At 46.6% G+C, this 18,546-nt stretch overlaps 3 non-coding genes across 3 annotated transcripts; all 3 read left to right on the top strand.

Moving 5' to 3' along the window:
- The first annotated feature begins 8,749 nt into the window (after positions 1 to 8,749).
- LOC142589170 (U1 spliceosomal RNA) lies at positions 8,750 to 8,912 on the top strand. The gene has a single exon (XR_012829848.1). It is a non-coding gene; the product is annotated as a U1 spliceosomal RNA (small nuclear RNA).
- A 3,023-nt stretch (positions 8,913 to 11,935) lies between these two features.
- LOC142589121 (U1 spliceosomal RNA) lies at positions 11,936 to 12,098 on the top strand. The gene has a single exon (XR_012829829.1). It is a non-coding gene; the product is annotated as a U1 spliceosomal RNA (small nuclear RNA).
- Positions 12,099 to 14,939: 2,841 nt separating this feature from the next.
- On the top strand, positions 14,940 to 15,102 carry LOC142589181 (U1 spliceosomal RNA). Its single transcript, XR_012829852.1, has one exon. It is a non-coding gene; the product is annotated as a U1 spliceosomal RNA (small nuclear RNA).
- Positions 15,103 to 18,546: the final 3,444 nt, after the last annotated feature.

Genomic DNA, 18,546 nt, shown 5'->3' with positions numbered 1-18,546 from the left:
CGGCTCTCTAAAATGTTTTTGATGGAGATATATAAAGGCGACAGCTGTACTAGCATTGAAGGATTACTTTGCATCTGGAATCTCGGTTAGTGCACTTAGTATAAGTTAAGGCGCATGCGTCATTCGTTGTAGCGGACAAAAAAAGAGAAAAACAGCGACATAGTAAGAGACGCGCGACAAACGTATAACGCCTTGCCTCTCGTACGCTGCATACACCCGAATCGCGCACTGGCAATTTGCCCTCAAACCACTGTGCGGTTGGTTTATGCAGCTTCTAGCAAACTTTCATAGAATAAGAAAGAAGTTGCGAGCAGTAAACAAAAGCGTTGTATTCCGCCGACGGCGAACGCCATAGACGGGGGACGGCAGCCGCTAGCAGACGGCCTACGTCACGCCGCTCGACACAGGACGTCGACTCATGCAGCGTTCGTTTTTCCCGACCGGACGCGGCGCCGTCGGCCTCCGGCATTCCAAAAACATTTTGCAACACGCGAAGCAATTTCGACGGAGTTCCGCCTTTCGCGCCACCTGCTGGCGCGCTTGAAAAGCGCGTCTGCGTAAGCTTTTGATGCAACCGACAGACGGCGCCACCTTTGCACTCTCGCATTTGGATCACGCGAAGTGCTTTTTGTTTCGTTCGAGCGAGGTTTTGAAACGCTCTGTTTTTCTTCCTCGGCGGACCGGGCTGATACGGGGTTCGCAAGTTCGCAAACTAGAAGCGGGGCGCGCTGCGGCGTTGCTGCAGCGCTGAGGGATAGCTGTGTAACGGGATAAAGATGCACCTTTCTCAGCCCGCGGTCTTGGGGGCAGCTTGCTTCGTTTTCCGGGATGATAGCTAGGAGAGTCATACGCGCCTTCGTCGCACTTGTACCTACTGACATGGCGAGCTGCCTTGTCTAATCCGCAGGGTAACTTTCTTATCGTTCGAAAACACAGCGCCCGGCAGAGCGTTTTACGAAGGCCGTACATGCACCTAAATTAGGCACTTTGCGAGTATAGATGATTACGGGCGCTAAAGATAATGAAACATTTACTCGTGGTCCCCTGCTAATTACTAATCGAGGAATACGCGATCTTTTTTTTTTTTTGCCCTGTTTGCTAGCAGTTGTAGCAGACGAGGACATCCGACTGCACCGTAGTATGCTACCGAGCTTCACTCTAACAAAGACCTGAACTGACGATAGGTCAGCGCTTTCGACCGATTAAAGTTTCCTTCATGACATTTCTGCATTCGCAGCGACTTGCACCACAGTGTCTCTTAGTTTAGTGCAAGCAATGGACTGCAACGCAATTTACGTCGAGTGCTGTAAGCTCCGACAGCAGGCGCCCTCCCGTCTAACCCGCCTTGCCTCCAACCACTGATGGGGCGCTGTCAGCTGGGTAGACGACGAGCCGAGCCAATCCGCTCGAGCCATTTTTTCAAGCACTGAGAAAATGTCGGCACCAGCGGTTGCTCCTTCAGTCGACACCAGGTCAAGCAGCTCCTCTGTCAAGTTTAGGACTTTCGCCAATGCCTCTAATCAAAATGGCACATTCAGCGTTGTGGGCAATTTCGGCGCTCTTGTCCACAGCGGTTGGAAACGCGACAAACCCGCGGCACAGCTTGTTGAGACCTCTTTCAATTTTACAGCGATCATCTCATTAAGTCGTTCAGCGACGATATTCGCGGAAGGCTCATCTTCTCAAAAGTTATCTTCGTGCTGCGACAAACAGCATTTCATACCTATACCACACAGGCAACCGAAGTTGAATAACATTCTAATAGCTTACTTGATTCAGCTTGAGCCAGCTTGTTACAGCTAACGCTAGAACAAGCAACGTCATATACATCTATGGTACGACTTATGATTTGCGTATTTTAGATGTATACTTTCAGTTATTGTGTAGACTTCAAAGTCAGACAACGATTGATCAAACGAAGCATAGACGTCTGCTGTATGGCATGTGTTCGACCTCTTCTAGACATACATTCTAGACATGACAGGTATAGTATGCGGGCATCTTTGTGGAACGGTGTTTCCATCGCTTTGTCCTATGTGAATCTTCACAAAAATGTTAAAAATATGTGAATTTTCTATCGGCCGCCACCTCGCTGATTTGAATGAAATTTCTTTGAGAGAAAGTGTCAAATTCATGTGACTTCTCAAGAACATTTATTCAATAAGCCGGCAACAGTTTTCGCAAAAACAATTTTAGAGGTTTGACTCCAAGTCGCACCCTTCTCAAATAAATATATTGTCAGTAACGTTTTTGCTTTCTACACGCTATACGGTGGCTGCAGTTTGCTCTTTTGTAAGCCATAGATGTGAGAGCCTGTAGAGCTACTCGTTTCATTAGCATGATGTCTCGTTTTTTTTTTCATTTCGAAACTTTTAAAACTGGCGCCGAGGTACTAAACGTGGAGGTAAATCTGGTTACCACTTCTTGGAGTCGAGAATTCCAAAATGTCTACGCATTAAGACCTCGGCGAGTAAAAGGAGCAAAATATTGTAAATGTGACAAGATCACTACGTCTGGATTGCGGCCTCCTCGCAGCGAGCGTCATTGGTTTCCTCGTCTTGCCTTTAGCATTTAGGCATGGTTATGTAAGCAGCGTGGGTTATGTTAATTTGGTGATTATTTCACTTATGGCGGAGCAAGTGGCTTTTCATTTTCGCGAGTAGAAACGTTATGGTTATCGCCGCATACCTGTTCACACTGTGTAGTGTTAATTTAAGTGATCACACGTACATTAGTATGGTCACACGTAAATAACCTTACAGCTCTCCGGAACTTTTTAAATGTGTTAAACATGCTCAACTATAAGTTGCAAAGGTGTTTTTCATTCAATGTAATTTTTAAACTGCTTCTAGCATAGTGATTTAATTCTCGTGGATCTAATTTAAGCTGTGGCATTGCTTCTTCAAAGAATTCTGGTAGTACCTGTAGTAGCATGCTGATGTTTGTTTCCATACAATTGCTAATTTCTTTCATTTCTTTCAAAGTTTTTAGTTTTGCAGAGACAAAAGAAGTATGCTTTTATCTGTTACATTCCCACAATATTATACGCTCATTCGGCAGTCCGATCTGCATTGCAAATTTTCATTTGCGTTTGTGAGATTATCTTCCCGACGCAACTGAGCATAGTGCTCATTCTGAAGGCAATTCGAAACCTATCTTCACATCTTTGTACGTAGAATTGTATTGATAATATAGGCATATGCTCTTTATAGCTTGATTGTTCGTTACTTATTGATGATTTCTTGTATTTATTTTGACATATCTTGTACGCCTTAGTTAAGGATGCGAGAGTGACGAAACAAAAAATAGATAGTTCCAGCTGCATTGAATGCAGGTCGTCATAATCATCATCATCGACCTATTTTATGTCCACTGCAGGACGAAGGCCTCTCCCTGCGATCTCCAATTAGCCCTGTCCTGCGCCAACCGATTCCAACTAGCGCCCGCGAATTTCCTAATTTCATCACCCCACCTACCTAGGCTTCTGCCGTCCTCGACTGCGCTTCCCTTCTCTTGGCACCCCTTTGGTAACCCTAATGGTCCACCGTTTATCTAACCTGCGCATTACATGACCTGCCCAGCTCCATTTCTTTCTCTTAATGTCAATTAGAATATCGGCTATACGCGTTTGCTCTCTGATCCAAACCGCTCTCTTTCTGTCTCTTAACTTTATGCCTAGCATTCTTCGTTCCATCGCTCTTTGCGCGGTCCGTAACTTATTCTCAAGCTTCTTTGTCAGCCTCCAAGATCTGCCCCTTATGTCAGCACCGGTAGAACGCACTGATTGTACACCTTTTATTTTGATGATAATGTTAAGCTTTGAGTCAGGGTCTGACAATGTCTGCAGTATGCGCTTCAACCCATTTGTATTCTTCTGTAAGTTACTTTCTCACGATCAGAGTCCCCTGTGAGTAATTGACATAGGTAAACGTACTCCTTCACAGGCTGACTGGCGATCCCGGATTCTTGTTCCCTTGCCGGACTATTTATGGTTATCTTTGTCTTGTGGATATTAGTATCCAACCCCACTCTTACACCCTCTATGTTAGCGTCCTCAATCATTTGTTGTAACTCGTCTGCAGTGTTACTGAACAGAACAATGTTATTTGCAAATTGAAAGTTGTTGAGATATTCACCGTTAATCCTTACTCCTAAGCCTTCCCAGTTTAATAGCTTGAATACTTCTTCCATGCAATATTGCGCAGAAGATTGGAGGTAGTGGTGTGGCAGTTATCACTTAAGGATCCCAATGACATGAGCCCAAGTTTTCGAAAACAACTCGCATATCTGTTTTCCCTGTGAGCACGTTTGTGCATGTTTGATGCATAGCTATGTAAAGACTGCATTTTCAAACACGTTAGCTTCAAGCAAAGCAAACTTTGTGGTATAGCTTGTCATGTACACCTGGAATGATGAACTTTATGTTTTGGACAAACCAGTAAAAACAGGCACAAGCTAGGCGTTACTCAATATGTGTGAAGATGAATAAAACATTGCGTAGTGTTTTGTCTAGTCCTCAAAATCAGGAAAAACTATGACAAAGTTGGGCATTGTTTCGAGCTTGACGACGACACTATCCGGTGTCCTATTCTAATAGTATTTTATCACTTTTATTGTGCTGTTCATAGATCGTTGCAGTCTTTCTTGTCTGGAGCTGCATGTCTTACAGATTTGTCACTTTAGTTTCACAGAGAATGCCTACTCTCTGGCCATTCAATGTTCTTTTAATGTTTTCTGCTTTTGACATTAATTTTACTCTGAAAGTGACGCGCAGACGGGTGCTCTAGTACAGTGCACCTTAAAATTACGCGTGCATTACGCATTACACGTGCGAGCATCGCACGCCTAATGCGAAGACGTGCGATCGTTCTCCACCTGCCGCGGGTTGTTTTTTCATCCACTTTCATTGCTATTAATTTATCATTTCTTTAATTCAATCGGGAAGTAAAAGTAATTTCCCCAATGTTGTCCTTGGTGTCTTTGTTTGTTGGCTTCTTATGATAGGGTTAATAAAAATCGGGCCCCTTGGTTAACCCCCTTTCTTCTCTAACCCTTTAAGGTATTTTGGATGTTGAGAATACGTTGTCTTGCTCGAAGCATGCTCAGCAATTTGGTGGCACGATGTAACAAAAGCAGGATGCCTATTTATTTAAGAAGTGATTCATATAGCTAATGAGATATTGAATTTTTTGCTTGTTGAAGTAAGCTGTGAAAGGGGCGGGGGTGTTCTTTGCTGAAGCTTCAAGTGATGACCATAGCAGGCTATGCGAAAGCTCTTTCGAAGTGTGCTGTTGGACATAGTCAGCTGACCTGATGATGTTTGACAGTGTGCATGCTGTATTTACGCTTGTCATTGCATATTAAGTACCTCCTATGCTATAAATGTGAAAGGAATAGAATAGTAGGAAGGCAGGCCTTCAATTGATTTTACTTGAAAAGGTTACACTGTGGTGGCATACAAAGCGTCACCAAAACGCATGCCTATTACAACTCCACGCATATGATAGCATTAACCGGACAGGCATACGACATTTTTTACTTGTAATCCAATTAACAGCAGCAATACATTTTTACAGCATGATTTATGTAATAATTTACGTTTTTCACTTTTGCACTTCCCCAGAACATGTGTGCTTTCAGGTATTCGCACTGGCAACTTTATGTTTTTCAAGGCGTACCGAACCCCCTAATGCCTGCGTCTTGTACAGGCCATGCATATGTAAAGAGCAGTGATAGGCATGGGCTCCCACTACCTGATCTATAATCTTTTGTCGTCACATGGTAATCCTTGCAATTAACATTTCCGAATACAAGCCTACCTCCTGCCCTATTCTGTTAAAAGCACCGGAAAGATAGAATTATGTCACATTTCTGATTAGTCCAACATATGTATTTAGTTATGTTCGCGCTTAAATTTCTCTAGAGAGTTAATTTATTAAAATGTAGCAAGCATTCTTTACATCGAAGAAGAAACATCCTGTGCTGTGTTACAGCATGTAAAGCCTACATGGTGACGTTTTTGAAAACTTCAAGATGTCATGCTACAAATCTGGGACTCTGTTTTATTTGAAGGTAAATAGTTTCAGGATACTGTTATCGTGTATCTTTAGTTTCTACTTTGTTTACATACTGCATGTCTGTTTTTACACGTTCTTGTATGTAGCAACGTGTAAAGCCTGCTGGTGATACTGAATAGCATTTGATAAGTTAATGGCAATGAAAGTGGGTGAAAAAAATAGCTTGCCGCAGGTGGGGAACCATTCCACGTCTTCGCATTGCGCGTGCGATGCTCTAACCAATTGAGCTACAGCGGTGCCGTCTCCCCGTCCACTTTCTTGGGTATTTATGTGTTACTACTAGAACTAACCTGGGAATGTTAGCCAGCGCCACCACTCACAAGCCTTGGCGCCGGATGTGGAACATCCTTTCTGCCTCAGGCTTCACGAGTATGTGATCTCTCTGGGTAAAGGCAACCGGTCAATAAACCCGCACATGCTACCTGAAGGCAACAGTGTTGCCGGATGCGAGACCCTCGTTATGTAAGAACGAGAAGAGAGGTGGTTAACCGAGGGGCCCGATTTTTATTAATCATATAATGAGAAGCCAACAAACAAAGACACCAAGAAGAGCATAGGGGAAGTTATTTGTACTTACTAATTGAATATAAAGAAATGATAAATGAATGGCAATGAAAGTGGATAGGGAAACGGCGCCGCGGTAGCTCAATTGGTTAGAACATCGCACGCGTAATGCGAAGACTTGGAATAGTTCCCCACCTGCGGCAAGTTGTTCATTCAACCACTTTGATTGCCATTAATTTATCATTGCAGCCTTACAGTTCACACATATTTTTTGTTGCGGACAAATATTGAATGTGGAGCTCGTAGTGGTGAAATTTTCTAACTCGGCATATAAAAGAGTTCTCTTCTGTAGCTAGGTCACCTGACCAATATTGGTTGCAAAATACGATGTAGCTTTGTGTTCCAAGCATGGCAAACTTTAGTTCAACATGTGTGCGTGCTGGTTGCATGTTAATGGCTCACGGCAACAGATATGTTCGGCTTGGATATGCCATTTCCACAATTAAACAGCGCGTGTTATCTGCAAGGAAGCAACCTCCTTAACAGCATAAAAGAGCAACATCAACTGAAGGTAACTTATGAATACATCAAATAACCTAAATCATAAAATGTCTACAGTACAGCTTGCCATTGGCTTCTCAAGACGTCACCAAGACAAAATTAAAAAGAGCTTTAGCTATTCGAGGTGTATAGCTTGTCCGGTCTGCACGTATATCTTGGTGAAGCTGAACTATAGAAGCCTTGACGGCTTGACCAAGCTGGGAGAAATACGTCTTTAAGATGGGTCTGCTTTGCCTGGCCAGGCATCTCTTTATAAAGACACACACCTTGAACGCTTTGGAAGACTTAGCTATGAGCTGCAAAATAGCAAAACTTGCCCTCACTGTGTCGTCGCTCTTCTGGGCTCTTTTCTGTAAGAATCGTTGCTGTTTTTCACTGGCCAACTTAAAGCTCTGCTGAGCCCTGCACTCAGCAAGGGCAACGCGGAAGGCACGCGACCCGCGCTTGCCCCTGAACCCCCGATATAAACCTTCAGACACCACAGAACTCTCCTGCGCCAGCACGCAAGTCCCAAAGAGCAATAATAGTGGACGTCTGATCACCGTAAAGACCGTCACCATCGTGAAAGAGTAAAGTGAAGCTAGTCGCTTTGAAATGAAACAGATTGCTAGAAAATACGGGCCCTTAATGAGGATGGTGTTTACGGGGCCGTATGTAGTGCGACCAAGGAGGCTTAAAAAAAAAAATTCTGCGAAGCTGTATACACCTAGACGATTCGGCCGTCCGTTTGCCGCTTGTTCACCGAAAACTCCTCCGGCGCAACCCCATGCGTATGCGAGAAAAAAAGAGAAGAGAAATAGAGGCGCGCGATTGGCTCCGTCAAAAGTGACGTCGTAGCTCTCCGTCGCAGCCGAGCGCGCGCACAGCAGTTTCTCTCTGGCTCCGAAATGGGGAGGCTACGCGTCATGGCAACTACTGAGGAGCAGGCAGCTTTCGATCAGCAATTCCGCGAGCAGAACCGGAAACGAGCTCGTCTACTCCATGCCGATGCTGCAGACTGGGCACAAGTACGGGTTCGTACAGCCGAGCGCAAGCAGCCACTGCGTACCGAGGATCCGGCAGCTCAGCCGTCGTTTGATAAACGCAGGGGCCGCACGTTTCACCTTCGCTGTTTAACCATCTGTAGGAGTGCTTGGGCGGTCATTCTTTAGCCTCTTTGGGTGCCACGGTTTCACGGGGCGTGGTGTGCAACGCCGAGCGCGACCACGCGCGAAAGTGTACGCGCGTCTATGGACGGCCACTAAACCTCCTTGTCGGTGATCTTGTACACCAACAATATACCACTTTTGTCGTTTACTTTTGATTCACTCATGATTCAGCACGCGCAACTGCCGGTGGTGGCCAACACAACGGTGCATCAGAACGTTTGCCCCTTTTGTCGTTTACGTGCGTGAACATAGTTTTTCCGCAACATGGTCCCTGAAAAGCAATTTTTCAGCGTTCCCCATATACAGGATTAGGCACAGGATGCTTGTGTGTTCAAATATTCTATTTTGGAAGCTTTAGCTACTTTGCGGCTCTTTCAGATGAGCTTTAACTAAACTTCTCTGCTCGTCACATATGCTGTCGTTCCTGGAACGGCCTGTCAGCCCGTCACGCTGTTTTGCATACTTACCTGGTGTCGGGCTCTCCGGTGATCTTGGAGGCCGGGGCCCCGTGCCGGGGCCTACCATTGCACTGCGGTTGGCTGAAGCACGCCACTATCCCAAACCGGGATAGGTGGGGCATGTAATTTTTGGTAGTGGGGCTCGGCGTGAGCGCCAGCCCCTACCCATACGGAATCGAAAACGAGGCCTTTGAAATTGTCGTCCGGTTCAACCTGATCGCAGTTGTTATAGGCGCTCACGGGTTTTCGTGTAAGCACAATCGCACAGTTTCCACACAAATTCGCTTGCGCGAAATGTGGCGCTTGTAGGTTTCGCATTTGCTTCGATCTTTGGACCAGTTGCACTTTCTTCCGGCGCAGTAAACGAAGCTATACTAAAATATTTTCGCGTAGTACCTGTTATTTCGGCAGTATATGTTATATAATGCTCAATGCATTACATAAGCTTTGTATGACTTTGAGATGCATTGTTCGACAGTTCCCGATTTAGAGCCAGTGAATAGTTATTTATTTTTACAACAGCGACAACAACCGTGCATCTACTTATATAAAAAGTACTCATCAAGTATTTATGGAAATAAAAAAAACTTTGTATTGTCAGGAAGTGTTGCGCCTTTGAGACGAATTCTACAAGTGTCGTCTGCTACGACGCCTTCTCGCTGCAAACGCGAGACTTTTCACGTCAGGCACTTGCGAACTATGTCGCCCTTTCGAAAGGCTGCGTCGGCTGTCACGATTGTTCAACGTTTTCAAGTGCTTTTAAATACATCTGCTGCTGTGCTAGCTGGGACGCTTGTGGCCTCTTGCGAGTACGCTTCATTATATAGTATATTGACGTACCGCATCACCTGAAGCGCGCGCCAGCAGGTGTAATTATGGCGTGGGTTGGTGCTTAACCATTTTTTCGACAGCAGACTACAGCTAGGAAGCGGCAACCTTTCCTACCACAAGTAAGTTTTTGTTCTCAAATGTCCTGAAACACACGTTTCAATGAGCACATAAACGAGCAATGCGTAATGAAGCCCTCAATCAAATTTGATTGCCAAGCCACTAGAAGTAAAATTGTCTATCAAGTAAACAAAATGCGTTATACAAGAAGTCAGCCGTCTTTCTATTGCACTCTCCATCACCCGTAAAGCAATGTTACTCGCAGGTTATCAAAAACCCAGCACATGCGTGCAGCTAAAATTTACAGCTTTAAGGCTCGCACTGCAAATATATGTATGTACAAGAAGCCAAACAGCTGTAGCAGAAGTGCCATCTACATGCTGACGACGCTAACAGCTGCTGAACGAAAACAGCTTTCTTCCTGAGACAGGAAGAAAGCTGTATGGATGCAAACGGGGAAGGCCGATATTCTATTTGACATTAAAAGAAAATAATCGAGATTGTCACGCAATGTCATGCGTAGGACATATAACCGGTCGACCGACAAACGCCGGCCCCATCAATCACAGCAGAAGAAAGCACCAATAGATGCACAATCGCGACGCATTTTAATGAAAGCCCTACTTTAGCTTATTACTAGGCCTACCACGTTTTCTACGTGCTTTAATGGTTCTAAGTATAGAACGTGTGCGTAGTATCGTGCTTGTATCAGTTGTCCCTTATTTTTGCTCTTCTGAAGTTTGAGAAAGCACGTACAGCGCCAACTTAACACACTCAACAAATTAAGGTCAAAACGGTCAAAACGATCAAAACACGTTGTTTCAGCGTTTACGATGCCGTCGGTTTCTTGTCAGGGCTTCGTGACCACACCACGACACAAACATCGGCCCAGCCGCTGGCCCAGCGCGCTATCGCCACTTCGAGCAACATAACAAAGGCAGATAGCTTTGCGTCGCACTGCCTCAAGGCGGGTTATAGCAATTGCGCTGGGAGCGAAACCAAAACTGCCAAAAAATACATGTAGACTAGTTAGTTCGCCACTCAATTGAATGCCAATCCGTAACCTGCACTTACCATCATTCCCATGATGGTTGAACGATCGCAGTGCCCTATTTCCCTCTGGTTGTAATAATATGAAACTCTAAGCATCTGGGATATTCTGATAGTGACGCTATCGGGCTTATAGGCTGCGAATGGAGGCGGCCCAGTAGGTATCAAGTACGACCACGTGGTTCAGTGGTGTTGCGGTATCGGAACCCTATTGTGGAGGCGCTGGTGGCGAAGCTATATGACGAGTCCGGTCAGCACGCATATCTTGGTGAAGCTGAATGATAGACGTCTTGGTGACTTGAGCAAGCAGGCAGAAGCCCGAATTTCAGATGGGTCTGCTTTGCCTGTGCAGGCAGTTCTTTATGCAGGCACCCACAGTTGACGCCTTGGTAGATTTAGCTATCAGCTGTCCGACAGCAAAACTTGCCTTCGCTGTGTAGTCGCTCTTCTGGGCTCTTTTCTGTGAGAATCTTTGACGTTTTTTCACTGGCTAACTGAAACCCTTGCTGAGCCCTGCACTCAGCAAGGGCAACGCGGAACGCACGCGGCTCGAACTTGCCCTTGAACCCCTTATTTAAACCTTCAGACGCCCCAGAACTATCTTGCGTCAGCACGCAGGTCTGAAAGCGCTATAATTTTGGACGTCTGACCACCGTAAAGAGCGCGACCATCGTGCAAGAATAAAATCAGGCTGGTCACTTTGAAATGAAACGGATTCTTAGAAAGTACGGACCCTTGTTGACGATGCTGTTCTGGGGGCGGTATGTGGTGTGATGAAGGAGATTTGAAACAATTTTTAAAACCTCTTTAGGTCGACGGTTCCACGGGGCGTGGTGGCAGCCCCGAGTGCGATCACGCACGAAATTGTGTACACGCGTATATGGACGGCCACTAAACCTCCTTGCCGGTGATCTTGTAGCTCAACAATTGATTGTTTACTTTTGATTCAGTCGTGATTCAGCACGCGCAACTGCCGGTGGTAACCAACGCTACGGTGGAACTGAGCATTTGCCGCTTCTGTCGTTTACCTGTGTGCACATAGTTTTTTGTCAACGTGATCCTTGAAAAGCAATTGCTCCGCGTTCTCTACATACAGGATTAAGTGCAGGATGCTTCTGTGTTCAAATGTTCTATTTCACACGCTTTAGCTGCTTTGCTGCTTTTTCAAATAGATTCTAACCAAACTTCTTCGCTTGTCCCATATGCTGTCGTTCCTGGAACGGCCTGTCACACCGGCGCGATGTATGACATACTTACCTGGTGTCGGGCTCTCCGGTGATCTTGGAGGCCGGGGCCCCGTGCAGAGGCCTACCTTTGCACTGCGGTTGGCTGAAGCACGCCTCTATCCCAAACCGGGGCAGGTGGGGCATGTAATTTTTGGTAGTGGGGCTCGGCGTACGCGCCAGCCCCTACCCTTACAAAATCGAAAATCAGGCCTTTGAAATTGTCGTCCGCCTGAATGCGGGTATTGTCGGCGCTCCCCGCTTGGGTGTTAGGTATAGGTTCTAAACAAATACACTAGAAGGAAATGTAGCTCTAGTGTCGACGTCCATAGCGTTGCCTCAACCTACATGGGAATGATGGGAAGTACAGGCTCCGCACTGACTTCGATCTTTAGACTAGCGGCGTTTGCTTGCGGCACAGTAAACGAAGCTATACTAAACTATTTTCGCGTAAAAATCTAGTTTTATTTCTGCCTCATCTTATAAAATGCAGACTATACGAACTTTGCATGACTTTGCGATTGAAGAGCAGTTTACCACCAGGGCACGCCAGGGTATGCATTGTTCTGCAATTCTGTTCCCGATTTAGAGCCAGTGAATAATTATTTATTTGTTTTTACAACAGCAACAACAACCGTGAATGTACTTATATAAAAGTGCTCATTAAGTATGCATGGAAATGAAAGCTTTGTATTGTGAGAAAGTGTTGCGCCTTTGAGATGAATGCTACAAATGTCGTCTGCTACGATGCCTGCTCGCTGCGAACGCGAGACTTTTCACGCAGACGACAGGCACTTGCGAACTATCTCGCTCTTTTGAAAGGCTGCGCGGCTGTCATGATTACGGAATGTCTTCAAGTACTTTTAAACATATCCACTGCAGTGCTAGCGAGGACGCTTGTTGCCTCTTACAAGTATGCTTCATTATATAGAGATGTTGACGTACCGCATCTTCGGAAGTGCGGGCCAGCAGGTGTAATTATGGCTTGGCTTTGCGCTTACCCATTTTGCGACAGCAGACTACAGCCAGGAAGCTGCAACCTTTCCTACCACAAGTAAGTTCTTGTTCTCAAATGTCCTGGAACACACATTTCAATGAGCACATAAATGCGTAATGACGCCCTCAACCAAATTTGATTGTCAAGCCACTAGAAGTAAAACCGTCTATCTAGTAAACAAAATGTGTCGTACAAGCACTCAGCCGTCTTTCTATTGCACTGTCCATCACCAATAGAATAAAGTTACTCGCAGAGTATTGAAAACCCAGCAAATGTGTGCAGCTAAACTTTACTGCTTTAAGGCTCGCACGGCAAATATAAACATGTGCAGGAAGCGAAACAGCTGCATCAAAAGAGCAAGTTGCATAGACATACTGACCACGCAAAGAGCGACTGGACGAAAGATGTTACGTGCAACGGCAAGAGACAGGAAGAGAGCAGTGTGGATGCAAACGTGGAAAGCCAATATTCTATTTGACATTAAGAAAAATAATCGAGATGGGCAGGCAATGTAATGCGTAGGGCATATAACCGGTGGACCGGTAAACGCCAATTGTGTACGCACAAGTAGGTACACAATAGAGACGCATTTTAATGAAAGTCCCACTTAAGCTTATTAGTAGGCATGCCACGTTTTCTACGTGCTTTAAGGGTTCTAAGTATAGAACATGTGCGTAGTATCGTGCTTGTATCGGTAGTCCCTTCCTTTCTGCTCTTCTGAAGTTTGGTAAAGCACATAGCGCTACAGCGCCAATCTAACACACTTAACGAATCGAAGTCAAAACGGTCAAAAACACATTCTTTCAGCGTTTACGATTCCGTCACTTTCTCGTCAGGGCTTCGTCACCACACCACGACACAAACGTCGGCCCAGCCGCTGGTCCAGAGCGCTATCGTCACCTCGAGCAACAGAACAAAGGCACAATTGCCTTTGCGTCGCACTGCCCCCATGCGGGTTATAGCAATTGTGCTGGGAGCGAAACCAAAACTGCATGAAAATAGCTGTAGACTAGTTCGCCAGTCAACTGAACAATAATCCGTAGCCTGCACTTCCCATCATTCCCATGATAGTTGAACGATCACATCACCAGATTTGCCTCTAGCTATAGTAATATGAAACTCTATGTACCTGGTCTGTTCCGATAGTGACGCTATCGGGCTTATAGGCTGCGAATGGAGCCGGCCGGGTAGGTATCAAGTATGACCACGTGATTCAACGGTGTTGTGGTAGGCACCCCACTGCGGAGGCCCCGGCGGCAGAGCTGTGACGAGTCCGGTCAGCACGCATAACTTGGTGAAGCTGAATGATAGACGTCTTGGTGGCTTGAGCAAGCAGGGAGAAACCCGAATTTAAGATGGGTCTGCCTTGCCTGGGCAGGCAGTTCTTTGTGCAGAGCTATAGTAGTGCACGTCTGACCACCGTAAAGACCGCGACCATCATGAAAGAGTAAAATAAAGATAGTCGCTTTGAAATGAAACGGATTGTTAGAAAATACGAGCTGTTTGTTAATGACGATGGTGTTCTCGGGGCCGTGTGCAGTGCGAACGAGGAGATTTTAAAAAAATAACTTGTTAAACCGCTATGACGGTTGCACGGGTCGCGGTGTCAGCCCCGAGTGCGATCACGCGCTAAAATGTGTACGCGCGTCTATGGCCGATCACTAAACATTCGCGCATGTGACCTTGTAGCTCAACAAGACACTGTATTCTTTTGTCGTTTACTTCTGATTCAGTCCTGATTCAGCACGCGCAACTGCCGCTGGTGACCAACGCTACGGTGGAACTGAGCATTTGCCGCTTCTGTCGTTTACCTGTGTGCACATAGTTTTTTTCTCAACGCGATCCCTGAAAAGCAATTGCTCCACGTTCTCTATATACAGGATTATGCGCAGGATGCTTGTGTGTTCAAATATTCTATTTCACACGCTTTAGCTGCTTTGCTGCTTTTTCAAATAGATTCTAACCAAACTTCTTCGCTTGTCCCACATGCTGTCATTCCTGGAATGGCCTGTTAGCCCGTCGCGCTATGTGGCATACTTACCTGGTGTCGGGCTCTCCGGTGATCATTGCGGCCGGGGCTCCGTGCCGAGGCCTGCCATTGCACTGCGGTTGGCTGAAGCACGCCACTATCCCAAAGCGGGATAGGTGGGGCATGTAATTTTTGGTAGTGGGGCTCGGCGTACGCGCCAGCCCCTACCTATATCAAATCCAAAGTCAGCACTTTGTAAGTGTCATCCAGCTCCGCCATGATGTGACTATTGTCGGCGTAGCCTACGTACGACTGCGCGGCAACTCGATGGTGTTGGCGGCCCGGGATGGTATCCCGCCCACGGCGGCCCCATTTCGATGGAGGCCAAATACGATAACACCCGTGCACTTAGATTTAGGTGCACGTTGAAAAGAACCCCAGGTGGTCGAAATATCCGAAGTCCTCCACTACGGCGTGCCTCATAATCAGAGAGTGATTTTGGCACGTACAACCCGACAATTAAATTTTTTTTCGGTGGCGTTTGCAGGCTCCCTACTGTGGAGGCGCCGGTCGCGGAGCAGTGAACTTAAAGGTGACATTGTTCCTGCATGGGAGAACAATGGGAATTAGTTTCGCTCGTGGAGGGGCCACAAGGGAGATAGTGTCTGCGTTGGTAGAGAAGCTCGCCTCCTGGCAACTTGGCAACCCTTTGTTAGAGCGCAGCTCTTAAGCCCCCGTTACAGTGGCGAGCGTCAGCGTCCTTCCTCCTAACCAAGCGAACGAGAGAGGAAAGACGGGGATAGCGAAGACAGCGCGCGAAGGAAAGAGGAGGAGGAGATTATGGCAAAAGTGTGAGAAGAGAAAGGGTAGTGCAGCGCAAGACGGGGCTTTGCGGCGACGATGGCTACGTGATGGCGCCAGAGTAGCGCGCGTCGTCTGTATGGAAACAAAGCGCTGCATGAGCGGAGGTCTGTCTGCGGCGGCTGCTGTGAATCGCGCCCACGCGTCACGATTAGTGATGCAGTCGTGCCAAACTTCACTCCGTTTGCAACATGGCGCACCAGACATAGACTATCTGAGCCTGTCAATATGTCGCGAAAGGAAAACATGTATACAGCTGCGCTCAAATTCCGTATTTAGGGAGTGTCGTAACCGCCGGCGATTTTTTTAATACCCTCTGATCTGTTAATGAAACAATTGAAAGGTATTGCCCTAAAGCGCTCGCCCTCAGTTCGTTGGTCTTTGATCTGGCGCCGCTGGCGGTATGAGTTAAACATCGGTACAGAATAATCCGCTACGGGTCCTGCGCTTTCTGACGGATAAACCATGTAATGTCGAGATACGGCATAACGAGTGCGTGTCCCATTGTGCTCGTGTGCCTGGCAATAAGTACTTCGAGGCGCGTGCTTTGTCAGAAGGAGAAAGAGTGCAGTTTGGCATCGCAGCCGCAGACAATGCAAACTTTTGACTTGGTTTGCATGCCACCAGGACACATTACGCATTCGCGACGCCAATAGCGAATCGCGTTGGCTGGGGAAGTATGTGCATGGCTGTGTGTCTTTGGGCTTGCAACGCAGTGTAACGGTCTAATGGCTTGCTGCTGCGTTTCCGTGAGGCGAAGTGTAGCTGGCAGAAACTTACGGATGACGGTGATCCAAAGCCTTTGCCGACAGGGCAAGCACTGCTACACAGTGCTAGCCAGTAGTCAAGAGTTCGACGTATTACCGTCGGACGAGGACGATACATAGCGGAAAACAAACACTCGCCAAAATAAAGAAAAGTGAGAAAGAAAAAGCAAATGTTGACGTTTGGAGGCCCATAACGGGCCCCTTGTTCACATTAACGAATATGCGAACAGCTCGCTTGTATTCCGGAAAGACGGCGCAATGTTCGTGGGTTTAGGTGCCTGGTGCATTAACTAGCACCTGTCCGGGTATTCCCATGAGCCGTTGACTGGATGTAGGATTACTCTATAGCAGGTAGCGCGTAGAGTATCTGGCGATGTATCTCTGGCGATTATATAGCTGCTGCGTCCAAATCGAGGATGTGGCCCCTCTTAGCCTGATGATTTGCCAGCGCGATCGATACCACGTTTGAGTTCGTCACGTCATGCTTATCATTTTCCCTTGTTTTGGCGCGTGTTTGCTTCTTCTTGATGCTGTAGCTAACGTGACCTCCCCTGTGTGCGCTAACTTCTCTGCATCGCGCGTGTACTTGGCGAGGACTAGTTTGCGCGCCTTGAACGCTGGCATCCAGCCGGGGCAATGTGGGTGCTTCTCCGTAAGTTCGAACAGCATGGATAAAACTGCTTCTCATTTCGCTGGAAATGAAACCCAAATGGTGTGTGTCAGCAGTGATGGTGCTGTGTTCTCAAAGCACCGAGACTGACGCTGAAACCCTTGGAGTGCGCCTTGAAGGTATCCGAAAATGAAAGCCATGTCACCTTCCAGGGGCGTTATTAATTAAAAAAAAAAAAGGTTATCCGCAACTGAATTTCTTGCAGCGGGCTATACTGGGTGCGAAAGGAACGGAACCTTCACTAACTGTAGATACTTTTCACGAGACGCCATGGATGGAGCATTTCGCCGCATAGGTTGAATGTTTCGATTTTTGCAGATGGGGGGCGGGGGGGGGGGGAGGCACGGGCCCAGCAGCTTTCCGAACCCAACGCGCCCCCCCCCCGCACACACACACACACACACACGCACGCACGCACGCACGCACGCACGCACGCACGCACGCACGCACGCACGCACGCACGCGCGCGCGCGCGCGTATATAACTTTTAATAACAGCCGCACTTGAAGAAACTTAGTGTGACCTCGAAAAATTTTCTTACTTCGAAAAATTGCCTTATACTTCGCTATTACTAATGCTGCTCGGCCTGTCGAGAGAAATTGAAGGCTTTCTTCCTTTTTCTTTTGTTTACTGTAAGTTTTGAGTACAAACGCTGCTGCGCATGACTGCTGTTGATTGTGATTTCGAGTGAATTCGGCTGGGTCTCATTTCAGTTACTGAGTGAATTACATATATCTGTGACCTCTGCATGCAAGTGGCGATATTTCCATCCCTAATAAATGTCGCAAATTATTTCAAGAGTACCTTTCTTTCACGAGTCGTTAACATTTCCTACTGCAAAGAGATGTAATACCGAGACTTATCATTTACGCGCATCTCACACGCCATTAATGAAAGAGTTCTCCCGAAGGGTTAGCATACGAAGCAGCCAGTGACGGAACTACTATTTCGTACGTAAAAGAAGGACCCGTCTAGCAACTGATTTGCGTTGTGACAGTTCTATGGGAAAACCACGTATAATGAGGACTCCTGATGAGCAGCCTACGTACGACGCGGGGCAAATTTCTCTTCACTCTGGTAGACTCTTTATAGGTGCACGAAGTAGCGGCGGAAGCCAAGTCGCAGACCGTCCAAACGTCTTAGGCTAATGATTACGTAAAGTACACGTGAATGTCACCACGTGAGCAATATCAAACTACGTCGCACTGGGTACTCGTTGTGGTTTACAGCTTTGCTGTCCAACCCCTTTCACACCGTTGAATGGAGACCATTTTTGTGCAGTGAAGCAGCGTCCCTTAACAGCACAAAAGAACAAATTTAACTGAAGGTGGCTCTTGCGAATATATAGAAGAACCTAAATCATAAAATGTCTA

Source organism: Dermacentor variabilis, chromosome 7, assembly GCF_050947875.1.
Source record: "Dermacentor variabilis isolate Ectoservices chromosome 7, ASM5094787v1, whole genome shotgun sequence".
NCBI classification, from domain to species: domain Eukaryota; kingdom Metazoa; phylum Arthropoda; class Arachnida; order Ixodida; family Ixodidae; genus Dermacentor; species Dermacentor variabilis.
This window is presented reverse-complemented; position numbering and strand designations above follow the sequence as displayed.